Source organism: Molossus molossus, unplaced genomic scaffold, assembly GCF_014108415.1.
Source record: "Molossus molossus isolate mMolMol1 unplaced genomic scaffold, mMolMol1.p scaffold_m16_p_11, whole genome shotgun sequence".
NCBI lineage: Eukaryota > Metazoa > Chordata > Mammalia > Chiroptera > Molossidae > Molossus > Molossus molossus.
The window spans coordinates 70,119,862-70,124,968 of NW_023425346.1; positions in this window are offsets into that span (position 1 = coordinate 70,119,862).

The window sequence follows — 5,107 nt, forward strand, 5'->3', positions numbered from 1 at the left end:
GTCTATGGACTGACCACAGGTTGATTTCTTCAGCTCTTTGTCATCCTTTAGCAATGATCTTTTTCTGAAGCAGGACCTTTCTAGTGCCAGCTGTGTCCTTGAGTCTGGTATTGACGGTTGTTTCTAAAACCCTAGCTCTAAGACACCCCTTGGCGATCCGTTAGACACACAGGAGAAACACTGCTCTTCCAGGCCCCGGGGACTATGTTTATTGAATTTCTGTTTTAAGGTATTCAATGTAGTCAACCTGAGCACACATTCAGTGTCTAGCGCTATATTAGATGCTGTAGGCAAGCAGAAAAGATATAATAGGTGATGTTCAAGCCCCAGTCTAATTTTGATATAGGAAAAATAATTATAAACAACAAAAGAGCCCTTGGCATGAAACATAAACATGTAAAAATTAATAGCACATTTTGTGTATGTACCAGTCTATTACTGATCACTCATATCATTCATTAAACAAATATTTATTGTGCATGTATGATATGTAAGACCCTCGGCTAGTGCTTCAATGTTGTAAACTTTCAGGATAGCACCGTCTGCTCTTAAATTGCTCATAATCTAGAAATAGTTGTGACAAACAGACAAGTAGGTATAATACTTGCAATGTGCCAAGCAACGGGCACTGGTCTGAGGTTGGCATAACGACGAGACGCATCATTAGGTGATGTTTGTGTTGTGCTTAAAAGACGAGGAAGCTGCCATGGGAGGGATTTCAGACAGAGGAAAACTCTTACTAGAAGACAAAGCATAGGCTTTCTGCATAACACATTTTCTCCAAAATTACTTGCTTAAAAATACAACAGTCATTAGTTATCTTTCCCGGTATCTGTGGATGAGGAATCTGGGCCGGCTTGGCTGGCTAGTGCTGGCTTGAGAGCCCTCGTGAGATTGTAGTCACATGCTGGCCAGGGCTGCACTCATCGGAAAATTTGACCAGGGCTGCATTATTTGCTTCCAAGGTGTCCAACTCATGTGACTGGTGAACTGCTTCTGGCTATGGCTGGGGTTTCAATTCCTTCTCAAGTAATCTTTCTATGGGCCACTTCGGTGTCCTTACAGTATATGGCTCACTGGTGAGCAATCCAAGAGACCGAGGGGAAAGTTGTGATACCGTTTATGACCCCCGAAAGTCACTTCTTCTGTATGTATTTTATTGGTCACACACAGACTAGCACTGATTTAATGTGTGCAGGGATCTCATAAAAGGATAAAGATCAGAGGATGAAGACATTGGAGGTCATCTTTGAGACTGGATACAACACCATCCAAAAGGAGAATGCTATAAACTAATATACCATAGTTGGTTTTGGAAACATTTGCAGACCTCTAACAGGGGTTCTTCGTTTACTGTCCAACTAGAATGAGAGTACCTTAAAAGTAAAAATGGGGTCTTCCATCTCTGCTGGGTTCCTCAGAGCCTGGAACACCACTTGGTGGATAATAGCCACTTCTTATGTGTTTCTTGAAGAAGTGAATCAATAAATATATGAATGAATATGACCTGAGAGCTAAATTAAAAATATCAAAACCACAGGAGAAAGTCTTGATTCAGGAGAATGTGAGAAGCTACATAAACGAGCCATGGCCTGGAGGAAATCTAGAAAAGAAGGTGAGGCGGATAATCGAAATTGTAGGTGTTCCCAGTATTAGCCAAGCCTTCGTATGGCAGACATGATTATCCCAGCCACTCAGAAATCTACGGTGTGGTAGATGTGGGACCGTCATTGGATGAAATCGTCTCCAAAACATCCAGAAACTTCAGATTATCCAGATAGACCTCTGAATCCAATCTCTGAATTCGCCATCAAACAAGACTTTTTAAATATTGTCACAGTGGTCACTGCACTGAAACATTTACTGTAACAAACTGCTATTCTTCACCTTAGAATTTCTTTGGTAAAAATGGCAAAGATTTGGAGGCAGTATGATTGTGTTATTTTTCTTCACAACCATGGTAGGCTATGCCCAGGCCACCTGCTCTGAAGCCTAAGGAGACCCTGTGGTCAACAGGAAACAGGAAGCAGAGGCAATAATGTGGCTGAACCAGGAGGCCTGGTAACGCAGGCTGCGAGGCCCGTGCAGCCCTCGCCATCCCTCTCATAAAAGAACAAAAGGCAGCAAGCACATCTGTGGGAGCTTCTGACCTGGTGCATTCCTCACTCGGCACGGCTGCCAGCACTCCAAATTTGGGGGGTGCGTCCCAAAGAACAAAGGATCCCTGGGAGGCAGGTCCACTCACACCGTGTGTCCCTCGTCTTGCACAGCTTGTTTGCTGCTTTCTCACTCAGACAAGGAGAACGCAGCCTTCACGGGGCCTGGGTCTGCGTTCGCTTGTCCCTCACACCTGGACCAGCCTCTGTGCCTGTCTTTGCTCCGCCCCTGAGCACAGGACTAACCAATCCAACACCATTGAGGTGCAGCCAGAACTGTCAAGGTGCCGAAAACCCAGAAGGCTGTGTATCCTCCTCTATTTCTCTTAGTGCCTCTGAAGGAAGTGTTACAGTTGTTCTAGTAGTGCCATTAAACAGGAGAAGTGAAATACGTTTCCTTCTACTCGTGACCGGCTGTTGGGAAGCTGGCAGGGCTGGCACCTGTCAGGCGAAACCGCTGCTCACTCACACGCTCCCCTCCCAGCTGTGCTAAGGCGCCGCCTCCTCCCGCAGAAGCGGCCCGGCGCGCAGAGGCAGGGCCCGAGGAACCCGGAGTGTCGCTGCCCCGCTGGGGAGAGAGGGCTCCGGGGAGGGGAAATGTGTACAGGAGCTGACGCTAAAGCTCTGTCTTTTCTTCTATTGCAAACACGATTGCTGAAATCTTCTCAAATGACAGGGCTGAAATTTGGTTTTGACGTTCTCACGATCACGTTGGAGAAAAAGGGAGCCCAAACGCAGCGCTAGGAGTACCCTCGTTCCAAGGGGAGCGCGTGCCCCAACCTGGGGACGAGGTCGGAAACAATCGCTTCTGAAACTGACAGGGAGAGAATCGACGTCTATTCGCAGACGCCCTCACCCCACGCCCACGCCCCCTCGCTCAGCCGCGCCCTGCAACCCACTCTGCGCTGGAAATAGATGGATCGGCTGCGCGTGGCTTATGCAAGGCCCGCAGGCCCGCGGAGCCCTCAGGCTGACGCCGAGTGGGCGTTCACCAGCGGGTTGAGGGGTGAGGTTTAATGGGTCTCTCTGTACATGAAGAAAACCCACGGAGCTGAACTGTTAAGAAAACAAGACAGGTTCTGAACTGGAACAGCTTTGGGCTTCTCCATCTCCCGAATCCCCTGGCAAGTGTGCTTCCTACCCCATCCCCCACACATTCAGCTCTGTCCCATAATCGGGACCGGTTTTGTCCTGTACACCGTTTGGAAAGAAGCCCCGTTTAAATAATTCTTGACTCAGATCCACGTCAGTGACACTCTAGGTCCTTCTCGGACTCTGGTGACTCAGCCTTGCAATGACTCCGTTCCTGCCACTGACTCTGCCTCTCACCTCAGGCTGAGTCCCTGGCCCGGGTCTCCCTGCGTTTCCTGCCTGGCCCTGGGCAAGGAGGTCTCTTCCGTTCCTGCCTGACCTGCCTAACCTCTGGCTGTGGCTGCTCATTCCTGTTTCTCAGCCCGGTTGCGTATCGCCATTGCGTAGGAAGGGTCTTTTGCATTTTTTCCAGTTTTACTAAGAAATAATTGACAAACATCACTGTGTAAGTTTAAGGTATATAGCATGATGGTTTGCTTTATATATATTGTAAAAGGATTGCTTTATATATATTGTAAAAGGATTGCCAGGATAGGACTGTGTGTGTGTGTCTATATATATATATATAGACACACACACATATATATAATAAAATTTACCATTTTAAGCACTTTCAAGCATACAGTTCAGTGGCATTAAATGCACTGCTGAGCAGCAGTCACCGCCGTCTATCTCCAGACATTTTCGTCTCCCAAACTGACATTCTGTCCCCTAGCTCCTGGAAACCATTTTACTTTCTGTCTCCATGAATTTGACTATTGTAGACTATTTGACTATTCCACTTATAGAAGAGGAATTATACAATATCTGTCCTTTTGTGTCTGCTGTTATTGTACTTAGCATAATGTCTTCAAGATTCATCCATACTATAGCATGTGTCAGATCCCCTCCTTTCTAAGGCTGAATGACATTCCGTTTCACGTGAATACCCATGTTTCTCATCCACGTGTTCATCGGAGGATGTTTGAGTTGTTTCCACCTTTTGGCTATTGTAAATAAACTTGCTGTGGACATGGGCATACAGGTAGCTGTTTGAGATGCTGCTTTCGTGGTTTGGGGTATACACCTAGAAATGGAATTGCTGGGTCACGTGGTAACTCTATGTTGTCGTTTTAAGAAGTGCCATACTGTTTTGCATTCCCACCAGCAATGCACAAGGGTGCCAATTTCTACACATCCTTGCCAAGACTTATTTTCTGTTGTTGATTTTTGTACTGCAGTTGTTGTTTTTTTTAATAATAGCTATGCTAGTGGTGCCCAGGGGTTTTCAAAAATGATCAGTGCTCATGGCTCAGTGCCAGAGACTATGACTTAATTGTTTAGAGGGGAGGACTTGTCACCAAGACTTTTTAAAAAAACTTCCCCAGGTGATATTAATGTGCAGCCAGGGTTGATAACCTCTAATATATTCTTAGCTTATGTTACCTGACTTGTGTCCCATATTCACAGGCTGCCTTCCTGGTTTAAGCAGAGAGACAAAGGTCTAGAGAGACTGGCTAAGTACACAGCAGCAACTAACAAGGTCTGTCTGACTCCAAACCCTGTGTGCTGTCCTCTGTACGCTAATTGTGCCTGAAGGGTGTTTGTCCCAGGGTTCCCAATGCGGTCTATCAGTACAGAGCACACTAACTCCTTGGATCTGCTTGGTGGGGTGTATTAGTTTCCTGGGGCTGCTCTAACAAATTACTGTGAACTGGATGGCTTAAAATAATAGACATTTAGTTTCTCACATTTCTGGAGAACAGAAGTCTGAAATCAAGGCATTTGCAGGGTTGGCTCCTTCTGGAGGCTCTGAGAATCCCTTCCATGCCTCTCTCTAGCTTCTGGTGACAGCTGCCAACCCTTGGGCTTCCTTGACT